Source organism: Nycticebus coucang, chromosome 6 (genome assembly GCF_027406575.1).
Source record: "Nycticebus coucang isolate mNycCou1 chromosome 6, mNycCou1.pri, whole genome shotgun sequence".
NCBI classification, from domain to species: Eukaryota; Metazoa; Chordata; class Mammalia; order Primates; family Lorisidae; genus Nycticebus; species Nycticebus coucang.
The window spans coordinates 12756097-12777566 of NC_069785.1; the positions used below are offsets into that span (position 1 = coordinate 12756097).

Below are 21470 nucleotides of genomic sequence, written 5' to 3' on the forward strand. Positions count from 1 at the left end.
TACTTAAAAATTACATACTGTATATATAAGTAACTATGAATAGTCTTAAGATTTCATCCTATTTGCTAGTTAATGAATTAACTTGTCACAATTTTATGGATACGTTAGGCTATATGAGATTTCTAAGTCAACGATGGACAGTTTACTGTTCAAAAAATAGCAATAGCTCCTCTCAATTTTATTTGTGTCATTTCCCTGCTCCCTGACAGAAACACTGGAGATACTGAGGTGTTTGAAAAGCAATAAAGCATTCCTTGTAGATGAAATCGACTGAGCTGGGGAAGAATGAAAGTCACTGTGGTGTGGGTTAGGGAGCTAATGTGGAACTAATAACATATTTATCTTACAATTATATATATTATATGTTACAATACACACACAAGATGACAAGACGGAGACCAAATCTGTTGGCCATAGCACAAAATAAAAATAGACTATCTCACCTATTAAAACCCATTAATCTTACATGTTAAATATATTGTATGATATGTAACTATAGTGTTACATGTATATTTACTATGAAATTGCTTTGCTTGAGTATTCAGAACTCTGAGATCTGTTAGTTTTACATGAATATAAATATGTACACTTCTCTAATGTGTAAGATGTGGTATTTTGTCTACATGGGCATTAGTAGATTAATATGGTAATGTCTTCTTTCACTAATTTTTTTTGAATATTGATTTTAAAGTCCTTTTTCCTCCAATTCAGTCCATAGTACTTTTTATTTGTGCTAACCTGTATCTATCTTTTTTTCTTAGTGGTTTTATTTATAGGTATTGGAGACAATGGCATTTGCATGATGTTCTACCATACTCACACTTATTATTTGTTTCTAGATTTTTTTTTTCTTTATTGTTGGGGATTCATTGAGAGTACAATAAGCCAGGTTACACTGATTGCAATTGTTAGGCAAAGTCCCTCTTGCAATCATGTCTTGCCCCCATAAAGTGTGACACACACCAAGGCCCCACCCCCCTCCCTCCGTCCCTCTTTCTGCTTCCCCCCCCATAACCTTAATTGTCATTAATTGTCCTCATATCAAAATTGAGTACATAGGATTCATGCTTCTCCATTCTTGTGATACTTTACTAAGAATAACGTCTTCCACGTCCATCCAGGTTAATACGAAGGATGTAAAGTCTCCATTTTTTTTAATGGCTGAATAGTATTCCATGGTATACATATACCACAGCTTGTTAATCCATTCCTGGGTTGGTGGGCATTTAGGCTGTTTCCACATTTTGGCGATTGTAAATTGAGCTGCAATAAACAGTCTAGTACAAGTGTCCTTATGATAAAAGGATTCTTTTCCTTCTGGGCAGATGCCCAGTAATGCGATTGCAGGATCAAATGCATTAAATATTCACTTCAAGTTTATATATATAATAAATTTCATCAAATCTTTCTTATTTAAGTAAAGCTTATTCTAAGATATGGGTAAAATCAATATTCCCTGAGATCTTGTCATTTATTTTTATTTTTATCATTATTATTTTTTATTTTGTAATTTTTTTTGGAGATAGAGTCTCACTATGTTGCCTCAGTAGAGTGTCATAGCTCACAGCAACCTCGAACTCCTGGGCTCAAGAGATTTTCTTGCCTCAGCTTCCCTAGCAGCTGGGACTACAGGCACCTGCCACAACACCTGGCTATTTTCAGAAAGGGGGTCTTGCTCTTGCTCAGGCTGGTCTTGAACTCCTGAGCTCCAGCAATCCACCCACTTCCATTTCCCAGAGTGCTAGGATTATGGATGTAAGCCACCACGCCCAGCCCAGACCTTGCAATTTTTTGTCTGTTTGTTCCCTCTGTTCTTGAAAGACACCATTGCTTGATAGAAAAATACCAAATATTCTAAAAATATCACTCTCTTCTGTTTTAGAATAAAATGTACCTTTAAAGAATTATGAGCCCAATTTGATTTTATTTTCCTTGTAAGTCACTTAGTCTTATTTAATTGCCCAAAATAGTTTTCCATTATCTTCAAAATCCAATGATTTTCTCCAATATGACCTTGTTGAACATTTTGTATTTTGCTTCACTGTATAATTCCTGCACGTACATTCAATTCTCCTTTTATTTTAGGACATTTTCTGAATTTATATGTTTAAAAATGTTTCCTTCTATTTACATGGTCCTTTTTTGAAATTCTAATTACATTTTTAATTTATCTCTTTGCCTATAACTTCCTCTAGGAATATTTTGACTCATTCTTTGTTTTTATATTATTATTTTCAGTCTTCTTATCATTTTTGTATTTACAAAACTCTGATTTCTGATTTGAGCATGCCCCTGCGTTTAGTCTTCTTGTCCAATGCCTTGTTTTCTAATATATTTATATGTTGTTTTTGCTCTTTTGTAATATCCTGCTGGTCTAAGAACCTCATTCTAAATGTTTAATATGTATTTAGTCTGTTCATATGAAATACTTTACATTTCCTTAATCTACTATAGCTCACTTGAAATTATTCTGTTAATGTTTCCATCTGCTTCAATATCACATTTGTCTAGTGTGGGTGTTTTTGAATGAAATTTGGGACATTTACTTGGTCAGTTTTTGTGCTTTTGTTACCAAATATATGCAGGTGAATGGTAATGATTCTGCCTTGTTTCCGCTGCTTTACTAAGTGGGGCTTTCCTGGACTATCGGGGGGAAGTTCATTGTACTGAAACGACAGAGTAGATTCGTTTTTTCCAACATCATGTCCAAAGTCCTCGCTTTGTGTTTTTATCATCAGATATTGAAAAAATAGTCACTTGGTAGAGTCCCATCCCTGCCTGTCCCAGATAAGCCAACTAGAGTTATTTTCTGCCTTTTTGTATGGTCCTTTATTTATGAAGAATTCATTTTGCTGCTGACCTACTTTCTGAATTCTGTCTCCCCTGAACCGCTGTTTCTGCATATTTGAACCTTCTCAAAATCTGAGATTTCCACCACTTGTACCCAGAATATTTGCTCTCTACAAAGTTTTGGGACAAAATCCTGTCCATTGGGAAGGAAATCATTCTTTTTATACTTTTCAACCACTTGACGTTTGTAAGGATTTTGATTTTTGTCAATTTTCTCAAATTTGCCCACATCGTTGCTCCTTGAGTGTTTTCTTGTTAGTCTGTATAAAATCTGCTGGCAGTATCTTCATATTCATTCCTTTTTTTATTACATGTTTCCTCTGTTGTTTCTGCTGAAAAAGGTGTGAGTACAGGTGACACATACCTGGGTTCAAAGATTGGCATTGATTCCTTGTTGCCTTGTATTGACAAAGACGCATGGGCAGGTTTTTATCCTTCACTCTACAATCCTGTCTGTTGGGTGTATTAAAAAAATATACTCCACCATATTCTTGACAGTGGGAGTCTTTATCTTTTTTTTAAAATTAAATCATAGCTGTGTACATTAGTGCAATCATGGGGTACAATGTGCTGGTTTTATATACCATTTGAAATATTCTCATCAAACTGGTTAACACAGCCTTCACTGCATTTTCTTAGTTATTGTGTTGACATTTATATTCTACACTTAGTAAATTTGACATGTACCCTTGTAAAATGCACCGTAGGAGTCTTTATCTTTAGTAGTTGTTATGCATAGAATCATATCAGACAGCCTAGTTAGTAAACATAGGTAAGAACCCTGAGCACCTGTTTATGTAGGGATTCAAAAAGAAAAGACTAGAGCAGAAGAGACTAGCAGAAGAAGAAGAGAGCTCGGCATGTTGGAAACCAAGTTTTAATATGTTTCAACAAGAAGAAAATGCTGCTATTAACGGGTTATGAATTGTAATAAAATGAGATTTGTTTATGTCAATAAAGTCCAATATCCCCATAAAAGTTTTAAAATCTGTAAATGCAAATTAATTCCAGTTAGATCAATATTGCAGATACGCTTGTCAAGGTACAATATTTTCTAAGAACTAATCACCTGAGGTATTTGTCTTAAATATTATAAATGCAAATAATATTTGTGGATTTTCCAATTCATGAGGATTTCTAGAATCCACACGAGGATGAAATGTGTTCAATAAATTAGGACACAGAACAGAACTGAGTTTTCATAATCACATTGTTTGTGTTTGCAGTAATGCACCTCCTACGATTTATTGCTTTTCAGCTCCAAGTTCACCCTGCTTTTGGAAAATAGTACTTGACCCTTTAAAGATTTTTATCCTGTGCCAGCTGGCACGACACTTTGGAGAAGTGCTGAAGAGACACCGGAGGAAGGAGCTTTTTCTTAGTTCAGTTCTGCTCAAACAGAGAAACAGGCTCTTACCAGCCCTTGAAGTATCTTCAGTGGCTGTTCTTTGTTTTTTCACTTGAGTAGTAGTGGGTCTACAGAATATTAGTGGGTCTACATGTTTTGTTTACATACTTTGTTTTTTGCACAAATTGAGTCAAGGTTGTTACGTGTTCCCCCACACCTAGGCAACCAACGGTATGAGTTGACCTGTCTCCTCCTTCCCCTCCCCAAGTGTGATTTCCACTGAGACTTCCTTCCATATGTGCACTGAAGTATTGATCAACCAGTTCCAACCTGATATTGAGTACATGTGTTTGTTTCTTTAGTCCTTTGATATTCCATTCAGAAGAACGGTCTCCAGTTTCTTGCAGGTTGTCACAACGGATATTAGATTGCCTTTTCTTTTTTGTGGCTAAGTAGTACTCCATAGAATGCATATACCATATTTTATCAATCCATTCATGTAATGTTTGGCACTTGTGTTGTTTCCAAGTCTTTGTGATTGTGAATTGTGCTGCTATAAGTCTGCATCGTACACAAAAGTTAATTCATGATGAATAATAGACTTAAACCTAAGGCAGGAAACTGTTAAGAATCCTAGAAGAAAATGTTGGAAGAACTCTATAGATACTGGCCTCGATAAAGGATTGATGAAGAGGACACCAAAGGCAACCACAGTAACAGCAAAAATAAATGAACGGGACATGATCACATTAAAAAGCTTCTGCACAGCCAAGGACACAGTCAAAGAGCAAATAGACAACCACACAACGGGAAAGGATATTTGCATGCTGTATTTTTCACAAAGGTTTGGTAAGCAGAATCTACAAAGAACTCAAGAAAATAAGCAAAAAGACAACCAAACAACCCCATTCAAACGTGGGCCAAAGACACAAACAGAAACTTTTTAAAGGAAGATATACTAATGGCCAAAAAACTGATGAAAAAATGTTCCAAGTCTGTTCACATGGCAGACAAGCACCAGAAGCACTGAGAGCCGGTAGCGTCTGTTCTCACTCTGAGCCCACTGCAGGCAAGTTGGTAGCCATCTCTCCAGCTCCTTCAGTGCTGGCCGCTTCTCCAGTGCCCAGCTCCTGCCTTTGCAGCTGTGGGCACTCAGCTGCCAGCTGCTTCCTCAGCATCTTCCCCCACCATAAACAGTTTTATAGGAGATTCCCTCAGGCCCCTGCATAACACCTGTGCCCTGATCCTAGCTTGCGTGGCAAGCAGCAGCACCCACCAGGAAACAGCTTTCCCCGGCGTCCCAGACACTAGACTTCTGCACACACCCCCATTAGTTAGAGGACCATGTATACTTTCCTGCCATTCAATAATCCACGGCTTTGCCTCCTTCAGCTAGGTCTAGACGGTCAGCCTGGCAGAGGCAGGGGTCTCTCCGGGGCATTCTGTCTGACCCCTTGGGTTAGTGGCTGTTCTTTCTATATTTACAGTTCTCTTTCCTTCTTACTACCCCACCTCTCCTCACTCTAATCCTGTTATCATTAACATTTATTTATGTTTTACTATCTGAAGCTTCCCTGTTCAAATTACCATGTAGTTTAGTCTCTTCTGATTAGACGTTAACTGATTAAGTATTCTTACTTCCTCAGTAGAGAGGGTTGGTTGTTTGGCAGACATCAAATAAATAGACACAACCAAGCTGGTTATAACAAGGGGGTTCTTATACTTGGCACAAATAAGGCCCACCCTGGGGACAGTTCCCAAAGCATGTGTCCCCAACCAAGACAGTTGGGCTGCATTTATAAGAATGGTATAAGGAGGTGTGACCTAACTGGCAATGAAGTGATGCCAGAAGGTGAGGCCTGAGTCGTTCCTGCTGGGGGGGATGCCAGGCTCAATCTTATTGTGTCCTGGATCCTGCCTTTCCCTGTCCACTTCTTAATTCAATTTGCCACTCCTTTGTTCAAAATCTTAAGTTCCACCCATGGTTGTACACTTGGTTCCTATGGCCATGCTCAGTAACATGTCCTTCAACCCGGTGGGGGGGTCCACGTCACCTACAAAGTGACTCGACTTAATTACATAAATTCTGAGCCAGATTGGGCCAGTGTAGTTACAGTATTAATGTGAGGAATGAAAAACTAATACTCCACAGTTTCATTTATTGATCTTATAGCCTAAGCTTAAATTTGACTCTCTCTTAATATCCTTTATTATCACTGTACATCTCATCATCATCATATTTGTACTGAATATTAAATGTGAACCTGCCACTTTTTGAATACACATTTCAGGTATTTATATATGTATCAAATCAGCTAGTCTTTACAAAAAATATGAGAAACATAAACATTATTTTCCCATTTTCAATATATGATTTAACTTACAAAAGACAGGTTAGGTTCTTTTCTAAGAATATGTAGCTTGATTAAATGGCAGAGCTGCAATTCAGACACAATGGATCTGGCTACAGAATCTGTTTCCAACACTCTGCTAGCCTGACATAAGGTTTTCTTACGTTCAGAGTGCATATACATCTCTCTACATAAAAATATGCCCATATTAATAATGTAGGTAAATGTGATCCAATCATATCTTAGTGGTAAACCTGTCTTAGATTATGTATACAATAGCCAAGAACAGTGAAGACTTAGCAAGTTGTCATTTTACTGTTAGTTGTCCACTTAATTACAGGCACGGGTCCTATCTAAATCTCCTAAGTATGATAGACCTGTAACCAGACACATGAAACAAATTGACAAGGTAAATAAGCTATCCTGTTTCCATTAGGTTCAACTGAATTTCCATCCAAAATTAATTACTTAAATTTGCTTTTTGTTGTAAATATGTGTTTGTTTTCATTATTGTTAAAAATAACTGGAAATAACTAGAAAAAATACAGTTTATCAAAATGTCATAAGTCACATAATCAGCTCATTGAATAGCAAATCTTAACATCCTGGACTCTTCCTTCCTGACAGCATTTATTAGTATCTAATTTTTACACACACCGTACGTCCCTAGATGGTGTCTGCTATTTGTGACTGAGCCATGTCTGCCTCATTCATCTTAAAAGACCATCATAGTTCATGCTTGTGTTCAACAAATGGATGCATAAATGAGACTAGAATAATTATCTCGTTTTGTTTTTCTAGTACTTTTAAATATGTCTTTCTAGTACTTTTGCTTATTTGGGGAGGCGGGGGAGAATCAGTTTTTATATGTGTAAATCATTTAGACCCCCCAAGCCTTTTGTCCTGCCCATGTCAACACCCTTCTCTTAAAACAAGTTTTGATAATTTTACTATTAAGTCACTGTCCATATTTAATAGCTTCTGAACAGTGTGTGCTCAGCTAGAGTTGTTGATGAATTCTCTAATCTGCAGTTTCTAACTCTAAATGAGGGAGTAAAATGAAGTGACACGAGGCCCTGCATTTTCTGGGTGTCAGTGCTTGGAGTTATGTGTTCCTTGTGATGATGCTATGTTGAGGAAATGGAATGTGAAGTACCATTCTGAGCCTGTAAATATGGCATGTTGCATAATGAAAAAGAAAAAGTGGCAGTTGTTCAGGGATATATTGGTGGAGACTTTCTGCAGAATTGCAACAAAAAAACACTGAGGGCCAGCTAGCGGATATTTTAATCCCTGTTCTCATCTCTTTCATTTGTTTCTTCCCCAGTTCTATGTTTTAATTAAAAGAGTAAATTGAAACAGCCTGAATCTTTTACCACCAATGTTCCCGAGGGATGCTACACAGCCAATTGGATTAAGAATCAGGCATCTGAAACATCATTTTCAGCCAACTAGTCAATGACTAGCACTCTGGCCTCAGATAAATCTCATAATCCCTTTGTATCACTTTCAATACTGGCAAAGAATAATGGCAACTTTGTCAGCGCATAGTTCCACCAACTAGAAATAAACTCTCTTTAAAACAACTCATGACTAAGGGCTATTGACTTCATTCCAAATCTAGCACCGTCGAGGAAAAGAAATACACAAGTCTTAATGATTTACTTCAAATATTGAGTCAAGAAATGTATTAATATTTAAGTGCTTTTGCAAAGATTTAATCAAAGAATAACGAACGTGCAACTTCTAACTTCCCTTGCAAAACTTATATGTATGCATGGCAAGTAGATTAACCAATTGGGAACACTGTCATATTGATATTTTTCACTTTAATTTACTGATTTTCATGTAGGCAGTTTCAGATTTCTAACTGGGTTAGGTCTGGCTGGACGTTCCTCGGTCCCCTGGTTCTCAGTGTCAGAATGAGGTCTAGTATCAAGTGATGACGGAGGGATAGCAGGCCCACAGCAATCCCACACAAACAGGGTATTATAGGGAAAAGGAAGAAGTTAGATGAAGTGAAAGTGAAGAAGGAAGCTATACAAAATGACACAGAATGAAAATACATTCCAGGGAGAGAGAAATAGGTCAGTCTCTGCAAGTAGAGAAAGACCAGGAAATTGAGCACAAGCTGCCTTGCATAGCTCACCGGTTTGTCCCGCCTTTCTGCTGGTGGAACTGGTTGCTGCTTCCTGCCTTTGGGGTGATTGACGGATTGGATTAAATAAAAGATTACGTAACTGGTTACATAACAGGTTGGTTATATATTTCCCTTTCTATGCCTGTGTCTTCCCCAGGATCCTTCAAGAAAGTTCAAATCCATGCTATGCTAATTAGTTGGTAATGAGCTTTAGGTCAGCTACAGGTGACCAGGAACTCCTCACTGTGTATGTTCCCACTAGGGAACAGTTACCAGGCACAATTTGGTTCCTAGGTACAATTCAGTCCCAGCTTTCCCCCCTCACCCACTTCCTTGCCACCTATTCACCCTCCCCCAGATTTAGCAATTGCAGATAATAATGTGGCCTAGAACATCAGGTTGTGTTTTGATAGAGACAGCTATGGCTTTCATAAAATTGTGCCACAGAAAAATTATGTTTTAATGGAGTCAAAGGTCCAGAATAAAGCAAAAGAACAATTAGAAAACATTATCAATAAACTAAAGCAAAGAAAATCTAATACATTAAAAAAAAAAAAAGCGTTACCCTAATTTACTGCCCTGGGGAAGCCGCATACTTAATAGAGTCAGAATTTATATGATAAAAAAAAATACATACACAAGCGTGCTCCTGCTTATTATATTGATGCAATAACTTATTTTGAGTAAACCCATATACCATCCTTGAATGGCCTCTCTTTCCTCCCCCTTACACTCGCTTTCATTTCTTCTCGATTCTAAACATTTTTTTGTTGTTGTTGTGTAATCTCTTTTGCTTCTATGCATACCACCCCCCCGCCCCCGGCCTTGCAGAAATTCTAGATAATTAAATATATCTGTGTCTTCTGAACCTAAGTGTGAGGGAAGTAAGTGTGAAAGAAAAAAAGATGAAGAAGAAATAAAAAAGCCATGCTCTTTGTTATGGATTGAACATTTGTGTCATCTGAAAATTCCCAAATTCGTATGTTGAAGCCCTAAGTCTGAAGGTGAGACATTTAGTAGATAACTAGGTGTAAGGGTTTCACAGGGACAGATCCCCCAAGATGGGGTTGGTTTCCCTGTAAAGGGAAGTAGACCAGAGCTCTCTCCCCTCCTGCCGTATGAGGACACAGTGAGAATGTGGCTATCCATAAGACAGAAGAGGTTCTTCACCAATAATGGAATTACTCGGCATATTGATCTTGAACTTTCTAGATGCCAGAACTGGGAGAGATAAAGGCCTGTTGTTTGAGCCACACTATCTATGGTATTTTGTTGTAGTAGCTAGAGCTGATAATGCTAACAACAAAAGAGATTTGAACTCCTATTTTTAAATACTTTGTGTTGTTTAAATCATGTCTAAGCTAGGCAGAGTTTCCTAATCTAGTGATATTCTTGGTATATAACACACTTGTAAGTGAGTAGTTAAGGGACAGGTGAAGAATTGATGCTCCTGTTGTAAGACATCGGTTTCTGCAGACTACAGGATATCTTTCTTTCCTTTATCATGTAAATTTGTGCCCCTGTATGGCAGAACAACATGGATTCTGGGCTCTCACCATACAGATAAACCAAGACTACTGCGTATGCAACTTTGTATATGCCACCATTTGGGAGACTGTTCCCATTCGTCAGGGCTAATTGGTGCTTACCCTTCAGATCTTTTAATACAGGCCACGTTATGAAGCAAACTTTCTCTGACTCCCAAATTTAGGGGAAAAACAACTCACTTTTGTGATTCCTTATAACATTGTATTTCCATGTAATATTATCTACCACAATATATTGCTGGTGTCTATTTATTTGTTTTTTTCTCTAATTAGACTGTAAAATAATTACATTAAATTACCATGGAGCATTAAGGCTATAAAAGAATGGTAGTGATAATGCATGTTTTACAATATACAAAGCTCCCTCTATGCCAAGCATAGTACTTTACACAAATCATAGTGCTAAATTCTTACACTACTTTAATGCCCACAATGACCTTTGAGTCCAGGTGATATTATCCTCTTTTAATCATGAGAGAAAAGGAGGAAAATAAAGATTAAAGAACTTGCCCAAGGCAGCTAGTAAGTAATGAAATCAGATTCACATACAGAAAAACTAGTACCAAAGACTTTGATCTTACTCATTACAATATTTTGTATCATTTGTTTTAGCCCCCAATTTTAGCACCAGTGTCTGGCATGTAATCGGCTCTCAACAGGCGTTGTTAACAATTATTACTCTACACCTTGAAAGTGTAAAACTATATGGAAAGTAAATCTAGTATAGTCAGGTGCTTGATTTTATTTTTAAAGTCTTTATACTGATTCTACTCCCTATATTAGCTTTCTTCCATCACCAATTAACAACATATCATGTTCCCCTTGAATATCTGTTTGACCCTTTGTCTTCCATTTATCTCGGTAATTGTGTAAGTTAGAAGGTAAGAAAAAGAACATCAAAACAGCAGCTTGTATGAAGTAGTAATCCATTCAATTGTGCTTATGGTTATCGCCCTGGTGCAATTTCTCTGAGGACACCGATCACAGGACACAGATGACCAATACGAGCTGCAGGGAGAGAGACTCATGTCACTCCTCAGAGAGCTCACCTCTGCTCCCACTGGGTTTTTATTAGAAAAGATTACAATGCTTTGTCAACAAGTAACATTTCTCACAGCCCACAATTTCTCTCCTTAAGGATTTTGTTGGCTTCCAATCTACACATAAACATTCCCTTAAACACTACCCGACCCTTCTGGTAAGAATGTAGAGTAGCCTGATGGAATGCCTCCAAGTTTCAGATGATCCTGGGTTTGCATCAGGAACATGTGGACACTCTCATGTCCCCAGAGGTCAAAGTCAGGTCACGAACTGAGAAAACGTCTATCCACATCTCCCTCCCATCTTTACAATATGTTTAAAGTTCATTCACCCATTAACCCAAATAAACTAATTCAAAACTATCAAGTGAAGTCCAACGCCATGTTAGACCTTGGAAAGTAGAGTGGTGAGTTGTGCTCTTAGCCTCATGAATCTTAGTGATACAAATAAGCATGAACGATGTAAGAAGATATGAATGTAATTTCAAATTTGATGATACTCTGAAGGAAAAATACACAGAAGAACCCAAAAAAACTATAGCAAAGAATACACCATAGGCTATGAGGCCTGGGCAGGCAAGAGTCACTGCTCAGAGTCTCGGAATGAATGGAGAACAGCTTTGAATCAAAGATTTTCATTGTAGGAAAATCAGGTGAGAATTTGCATTTTGAAGGGAGCATTCTTGCTCCAGCAGAAAGAATTGACAATATTAGACTTTTCATCAAGAGATGAAGCTCTGAGGCATCTAGTTCCATTCCCAGTAAAGAGATTATGTATGTGCTAAGTTTTATGTAACTTTTGATGACAGTTTATAGGCATATCAAGTATTAAATAAATAAATAGCTATTAAATTCTCAAATGACTCTATTTATTCTATTTTTATTTGTGAGGAAAGTGAAGCAAGAGTTTATATACCCTGCCCAAGGTCATTTAGTCACCATCAAAGTATCTTCAATCTCTGTCTTGACAGTAAACATATTTTAAAAAAGGAATTAACTCCCACCAAGGAATGGCCAAAAAACACATGCAGATTTGCTCATCATACCTAATCATCAGAGAAATGAAAATCTAAACCACTCTGAGATATCACCTAACACCAGGAAGAATATCCTACGTTACAAGGTCCCAAACCTGCAGACGCTAGTGTGGGTGCAGAGAGGGGTAGCAGAAGGCACTGTTGGTGGACTGCAAACTACTACAGCCTTTTTGGAAAGAAGTGTGGAGAATCCTCAAAGAAGTAAAAGTTGGTTGACGCCTCCATTTGATCCCTTAATCCCATTACTAGCTATCTACCCAGAAGAAAAAGAAATCATTTTATAATAAGGACATTTTAACCCAAATGTTTATAGAAGCACAATTCACAATTGCAAAGATGTAGAAACAACCCCAATCCCATGAAGAAACAGCCCATCAACCCACAAGGGGACGAAAAAACTGTACAAAATAGATGGAGATTTTGCATCTTTTGTACTTACCTGGGTGGATTTGGAGAACATTCTCCAGAGTAAAGTATATCCAGAATGGAAAAGCAAGCACCCCATGTATTCAATACTCATTCAAGACTCATCAGATGTCTGATTTCACTTCCACTCTTGCCAAGTTTAACAAGAAATTTAATGTTTGTTCATTGCTCTGATTCAAACTCTGGTGTTCTGTGATGGCACATGAAAACATGCAACAATTATAATGAACACCACTTAGCGAGACCCTGCCACACGTTGACATGAACACAGCTGTGAGACCTGTTACACCTTACAGAGTTGTCTGCAGTGCGGCCAACGTAGCACATGGTGGCAAGATCATAAAATGAATTGTCAGACTTCATATAACTTTATTAGTTTAACTACAAATATACAAATGAACTTTTTCACCAAGGTGTTTATGAATCAGAAAGTCCTTTAAATGTGAACTAAAAATTATACTTCTTGGGCGAAATTTTTGTAGAAAACACACGTGCAACGCATCTTCTGCTATTTTAATCCTCTTCATTTCTTTAGAAATGACCATGAAATCAAACACGACTATGAAATTATTTCAATGTGGAAGCTTACATTTTTAGTTTCTTTCTTCATTAAAAACCAGCATGTAGTCATTTGTAAGACTTTTTGAAGCTTTCCTAAAGGGTTCAACAATGGTTTTATAGAAACACATTATTTTACTTTTCTTTTTTTTTTTCTTTTATTGTTGGGGATTCATTGAGGGTACAATAAACCAGGTTACACTGATGGCATTTGTTAGGTAAAGTCCCTCTTGCAATCATGTCTTGCCCCCAGAAGGTGTGGCGCACACCAAGGCCCCACCCCTCTCCCTCCTTCCCTCTCTCTGCTTTTCCTAAACCATCACTTATGTGGTATTCTGTAACATGATTTTGATAGGATTTGATGAAATAGCAATCACTGTCACAGGTGATGGAAAAAAAGAATTTATAAAATTCACTTCACAGTTAAGGGGATGCAGAGGGAGTCTGAAGTAGGGTCTTTGTGTATTAGGAAGTGACTCCGTGCATTTAAAAAAGGAACAGAAGTGCCTTATCCAGTAAGTCAGTTAGGTGACAGTTTATTTTTCCACATATTAGCAAACAAGCTCATTAATAATAAATATTATGCAAAGGTGGTAAGAGTATGTAGATTAAGAAAGAGAAGAGATATGAATACTTATGAACAGCTAAATGCCTCACAAATATTTTGGTGAAGAATACAAAGGGGCATTTTCACTGCAGTAAAATAACTAGAACAGGTTAAAATCCATTGCTGATAAGAAGAGAATGTATGTCCGAGAATGTAAATATTAAATAGAACTTATGACTTTCCTTGGCCTCAAAGAAACTAACACATTCCTCCATTATTTTAAAATAACATGTAGATTTAATTAACAATATATAGGGGTGCAAGATCTTTCAGTGTTTTTCAAAGTGCCATTAGCCATTCCATTTAAGAAATAACATAAAAATAAGGGTGAAGAAGAAAAAAAGTTACATCTGCATTGTAATATGATCCAAAGAGTAGATTGTTTTAAAAAAGAATTTGTCACATTAAATAAAAAATGAATGGCTTTTAACAGAATTGCTAAATACATATACTGATACGGCGTGAAGTTATTTAAATGTTGAATATCATCATATTGGAAGTGAGATCACACAAAATTTATCCCTATTAGTTGGAAGGTGAACACTGTTGGGATGACTGACGGGAAAATGGCATCACGTTTAATGACAAATGTCACTGTGTCAGTGTGTCAAATTTAGAAGAAGACCTCCATCCAGTGTATGCCACAAAATCTGTAACATTTCCAGGTATATTGAAAATTTCCCCTAGATATAGAAGAGAATAAATAAAAAATAAACATCCAAAGTTTAATTTTGTGGGTTTGTAGTGTGTCGTATTATAAAACTAAAATTCCTAAGTCATTTGACAATCTGAGATTTACATCAATTAATATGTGAGTTATCTAGTATTTTTATTGTCACTTACCACAGACATTTATATGTGTAAGCAAAATTCTCCATTAATTTCAATTAAAACGTGCCAGTGGAACATTACATTAAATGTCCTGGTACACAGACACAATCATAATCATGAACGCCATTCAGCAAGACACTGCCACACGTTGACACCAACACCGCTGTGAGCACTGATGTAGCAAGGTTATGAAACATAAGGAATAAATACTTTTTTTAGTATTAATAAAAAGAAACATTACTGAGTCGTTTGTACAGCGCTGCCAACATAAACTCACAGTGGCAAGCTCGTGAACTTGATCATCAGAACTCAGACAATGACAGCTCTGATGTTCATTCCAGATAAAGGGTTCCAAAGTTGCTTTGAAGAGCAGACTAGATGCTGGCATCAGTACATAGCTTCTCCAGGGGAGTATTTTGAAGGTGACCGTAGTGATATTCAGCAATGAGGCATGTAGCACGTTTTCTAAGATGAGTTCACAAACTTAATGGTCAGACCTCGTATACTTTAAATCTAATAAAGTGGAATTGTAATGTTCCTAATACAAAGGATTTATAAATTACCCTGATCTGTGTAATTCACATTGTATGCCTGTATCAAAACATCATGTGTATCCTATAAAGATACACGAGCATTATGTACTCATCATAATTTTAGAAAAAGAAAAACTGGACAAACTTGCATCTCATAGCTTTAACGGAAATAAATATTTTTAAAAATTAAAAAGAATGGGGTGGCGCCTACGGCTTAAAGGAGTAGGGCATATACCGGAGGTGGTGGGTTCAAACCCAGCCTCGGCCAAAAACTGCAAAAAAATAAAATAAATAAAATAAATAAATTAAAAATAATAACATTAATAAATTTAAATACATTTAAATAAATATATAAATATCAACATTGTATATCTATATTAGTTCTATTTATTGACAATATTTTTAAATAGCATATATTTTACTACTATTCCTTCAAATTTATTGAACCTTACTTGTGTCTATATTATCAAATTATTTAAATATTTTCATGTACATAGCAACACACTATCGATTAGACATAGCTATGTAGGCATTTAGTTTGTTTATTTGAGGCTCACATACTCGTGATCCGTAATGTTTTCTATATGAATTACATGTAGCTTTTCTTAATATTTCCATAATATATCATCCCACTGACATAAATATTTATTTAATCTAAGAAACATATTTATTTACTATATTATGATTTATTTAATCATATTTTCTGACTTTTTATTAGGTATTTATTTACTTTTTCACTTTTTCCCCTTGTCCTTTCTTTTATTGCCATTTTTTCCATAAAAAACAAAATTTGGTGCAGTTTTTCCATGTCTACCATTAGTTAAAGATTCAACAATGGCAAAGAAAGAGTTTAAACAGGTGTATAATTTTTCTCTTGACCAGAGAGGTCTGAAGAATAATGAATGACCCTTATAAACATACTAATAACCAGATCTCTTATAAACGCATTTACGAAGCTACTAGGAGAAAGCTAATGTGTTTTCCTTACCTAGAAATTGTTTTGTACAGGATGTACCTGGTCTTTCTTTAGGCTACATGTTGTTTAAAAAAAAAAAAAAAAAGGCCTCTCTGCCCCTCCAGGCAGTATTGCCCTTTCCTATTGGTCACTATTACCTCTTTCTATTGCTCATTGGTTGCCTGAGTTACTTCATATCCATATTCTAATGGACCCTTCAGCCTTCTTGGTTCAGCAGGCCAGGTTTTCCTCCTCCCCTCCCCCTAGCAGACCCATCTTAGTGCCCGTCTCAGTTACCGCAAATGGCTCTCTTTTATAACCCCTGGATCAGGCCTACCTCGCCTTCAGAGGTCACCTTGGAACCAGAGTCTTACTGCATGTGTAGACCTCAGCTGAGCCTCTCTGAGAACCCGTGGAGGGGCCACATGACAAGTAGTCTTAAAGCTGTTCTTGATCACCTTCAAGACTATTGCACCTGTGAGGCTAGAGTGTCCTCTACCTCCTTTTGCAGTTGGCATGCTAAATTCTGACTGGTAGCTTAGTAGGGTGATCCCTCCTCCCCAGGTGTGAGCCATTGCTTAGGACAAAATTAAGGTGGGAGGAACCAAGCTGGGAGCCTGGACCCCAGCCCTTGTGCTCCTGCCCAGGAAAGCTGGTCCTAACTAACTGCCCAAAAATAGCAGTCTTCAAAATTTCTGCTTTACAGATTTTTTTTCTACCAGATTTTGAGGTCTGATGTGACTTATCTTTTACGGTATTTTTGTTATTTCAAAAGCAGGGAAGGAAAGAGCAGGGTACTTGGAATGCTAACATGTTTATATATTTTCAGAAAAGCATGTACAACATTTCAAAAGGATATTTAAAATTTAATTTTTACGTTATGTAAATGATTCAGCAATGTATAAAAGTCATAGTGTTTGTTTTAGATAATTTATAACAGGACATCATGCAATTTGCATATTTTTACAATATTAAAATTACCGGTATTTAGAAATCTTACTATTTCCCTACGTATACAAACCCTAATATAGACATAGCCAATAACTCTACAATTATAATTGCTGAATTACTAAAAAGTAAAAGAAAAATTGTTGTGGGGTAACAATTTGCATGACATTACTAGCATTATAAAGCCCTGTCATCCTTTATAAAATAATTTCAGATTCTCCATACCTAGTAAAATATACTGATGATTGAAGTAATACAAACATTTTAAATTATGATTAATGTAATTTTTATGATTTGTTGATTGTAAACTTTACTACACCCTCTGTATATAAAACACATTTACTAAAATTGGAATGATACAGAGATTAGCATGGCCCCTTTGCAAGGATGACAGGCAAATGCGTGAAGCATTCCATATTTTTATAAACAATTAAAGCAATAAGAAAAAAAGAACTAACATTTTATCACTTTCTGCCAATAATTTTGGTAATTTTATTTTTGTTTAAAGTACATTCTGGTAGAAGTGTTACTTCAAAATTGACAATCAAGAAATGAAATATTTTTCCATATTAGTACTTCTTAATTTATTATTGTTAATTTGGGAGGGTTGTCTACAATGGAAGAGATTGAAATATAAATATCTGATAAAGAGTATTTCAATTGAGTTTTATGTTATCTATAGTTAATTATCAACTGGGAAAACGTTAAGCCAGATTTTTTGCATGGTCAAAGGTATTAAATCATTTCATACAGGAGTTTTGACTTATCATTTTTTCATAAATCTTGCAGATTGCCTTGAAAAGACAAAGTAGTGTATTAAGATTCTTTTATTTTAAAGGTACATTTGTGAAACTAATATAGTACTTGTCTTTAACGAAAAATGAAATGTACCTTTTAGTAATATCTACTGTTTTCCCATTTAGAAGAAATATTCACTAAAAGATGGAAAAGTGTGAAGGAAATTAGAACAACCAATAATCATTTATCACTGCCGCTACTGTAAAAGGAAGCTTTAAAAAATTTATCTTAAATGTCCTCCAAAAAAATCATTTTGCAATTCAAGTTTCATTCTAAAAAGAATTTTAGTTACAGAGTTATAAATAAAAGAAAATATGAATTTATAATGGATGCTGACCAAGCCTTAAGTGTTTGAAACGTAACAGTATAATGGGACAAATGAGATGATTCAAAGTTATATGCAAAAACTATTATGCATTTTTTAATGTCAAAAATGACAAAAATATGATATTTGCCCGTAGTTAAATGACAGTATAAATTGACTTATTCATTATAATTGCCTCTGTCTTCATAATCCATTCACTTATTTGACAAACTAAAAATTATCATTTATGTTGTAGTCACAACTCATTAGTTCTGGATTGTTGTTAATTATTTATTACTGTAATTAGTCCTTCATGAAATGAGCTGGCAGTAATTATAGATCTTTTGACATCACACTGGGAAAGCAAATGTTATAAGTATTCTAATACATAAAAAATGATCATAAAATGCCAAACAATTCAAAAAACTCTCAGATATTTATAAAGTTTTCAAAAACTAGTATTAGTTGGAAAATGCGAACTTTCTACTTTTATATACATAATAACATCTTGTATATCTCTTATTAGCTTTATAAATATATGTGGCAATTCCTTGTTATTATATTTTATGTGGCTAAATGCTTAAAGAATCAATTTTTTTTTCCACAAAATGACTACTTGTTATAGACACAAATTCGTAAGGTGCATTTTTGGTTAAATTCTTCATACATATTTTGTAATAAAAATATTAAATTTCTGATCATAAACATATGAAGTGCTCACTTTTGGTGATTATATGTAAAAAGTCAAATATCTTAAAGGGAAATATATTATTAATAAAAAAGAATATTGGGCCTATAAATCAGTGAAGTTGCAATATATGTATATATAAAATAACTGAATAAATGCAGTTATTTTAATAAATGCAGTTATTTTAATAAATCGTTGATTTTATTAAAACATATTCAACTAAATTGGATTATTAGGTTGTATTTTATAAAAGACATAGTTATCTTAAGTCTAACATGTAAAAACCTAAAGCATTGTCTGTTAAGTATCCAGAATGATACAGCATCATTTAAGGGGTTTAACTGCAGAGATTATAATATAGGAAATATTTTTGCAGGTTTTGGCAAGATAGAGGAAATATATATGGCGAATGAGTATCAGGCATAAACTATGGGACACTGTTTCCTCAGGGCAGAGGATAAAACAACAGAGTTTAAGCCTGCAGAGAGCTAAAGCCAGAATTATCTGGAAAAAGTACCAGTTTAATACTTAAAGTGGATTACTTCATTGAATTTGATAATCAAAACAATTTTATAGACGAGGAATATACCAATTCCTCATTTTCAGGTCTTAGACTGAGACATTCAGAAGTTAAAAAAATAATTGTCTTGGGTCACACTACTCAGAATTTATAGACTGCAAATTTGAACCCAGGTCTTTAGAATTGTAAAGGTTTTGCCTCAAAGTCTAAAGCAGTTATTACCAATCAGACAACATCAGAGTCGCACTATTTGTAATCAAATAAAGATATTTTATTAAAATATACTTTGAAAATGGACTGCATTTTTATTACTTTTTATCACATTTGCTTTTCATTTATTCTTTTTGCAATTTGTTAGTGGCCTAAAATAGTGAAAATGATGTAAAAATTTTGAACTTTTTAAGTTTTATCCTCAATTCCATAAATGCAATGTAAGTACTTACTATTATATATTAAAAGGCAGCTGTGACAAATTCTTCAACAAAAGCCAATGTTTACGTTGTACAAAGGAAATGGGGAAGAAAGAGCATCCCATTTTTTTTTTTTTTGCTACATAGCCCACAATCTCAAAACCTTTTTTATTTTTTTGTATTTTAAAATGTATTTTATTTATAGAAAATTTTTAAATCATTAGTAAATTACAGTAAATAAATATGATATAGCCAGGAACATCTGATTTTTCAAGATCAAAACCTTTTACTTGTGAATATAAGACGGAGGATAATATTTTATTAACTCACTTCTTTTTTAATAGCAAATTTCTCATTTTTAAAAAGTTTACATATGACTTTGCATCTTGAGATTCTTACTATAAAACACTGAGTAAAAAATACCTTTTTCACATTTTTGAGAAGTTAATTATGTTCTAAATTCCTTTGGTGTGTGTTGTGAAGCTCTCCCTTGTCTCTTTCTTAACTTTGTCAAATGATTTGAGCATGTTTAGAAAATGTTTACCGCAGTGATTCAGTAAACAGATTCAGTACAGGTGCTTACTGGAAAGTAGAGGGCGAAAGGATATAGGATTCTACTAACTCCTTCAGACATCACAGTGTGTAAGATATTACTGCACATTACTAGCCCTTAAATAATTGAGTTCTTATCATTATATATATAACGTATATAATATATGTAATATATAAAATATATATAATTTAATATAAAGAACCATAAAATATAAAATTTATTTATTTGTATAAAATATATAGAAATAAAATATAATGGTATATACAATATATGTGTGTATACATATTGATACATCCTGTATATATACACTGCTCTGACATTTTATACATCATACATATATTCATACCTACTATTAAATAAAATAATATATATTTTATATTTATAAATTACCCACTCTGTGATAATCTGTTATAATAAAGAAAAAGGCCTAAGCTACCAATTTAATAACTGATAGCTGTTTCTAAAATTTTGTATGTATGTGAAATAACATATTTTATATTTAACGTAGTATTTTAATTTAACTGATTACTACTAAGTTGGGTCTATTTTATATATTTATCATGAAGGTATAGGTTTTTGTCTTTTGTCAATTTGTGAGTCTCCTATAAACGTATTTTGACCATTTCATATTATATTATTTATGTATTTCTTAATATATGTAGTTATACATAATTAATTTATATATTATCATTTATGCTATGGGTTGTTTTCAACATACTGTCCAAATACTGTTTTCAAAATATCGTCTCAATTTTTTGCTCTCTACTTAATTTTTTAAACAAATATTAATTTTAAAAATAGTCCAATCTTTGAAATATTTAGAACAACGGGAAATCTCAGGCACATAGTGCTTCTTTCTATTGTGCATTTTTAACTTAAAAATTAAGCATTTTGAAAAATAAAAATTTTCAGAGCCATTTCCCCTCTCTGTGCAGCCCTCTCAACTCCTTCCTCACTATTCTTCCCCAGCACTAAACACTTCCCTAAAGTGGTTCTCTCGCTTCCCTTACTGGGTTTTTGTGATTT

At 34.8% G+C, this 21470-nt stretch overlaps 1 pseudogene; it reads left to right on the plus strand.

The window, feature by feature from the left end:
* The first annotated feature begins 17493 nt into the window (after positions 1–17493).
* Positions 17494–17593, plus strand: LOC128589407 (uncharacterized; annotated as a pseudogene).
* The last annotated feature ends 3877 nt before the right edge of the window (positions 17594–21470 follow it).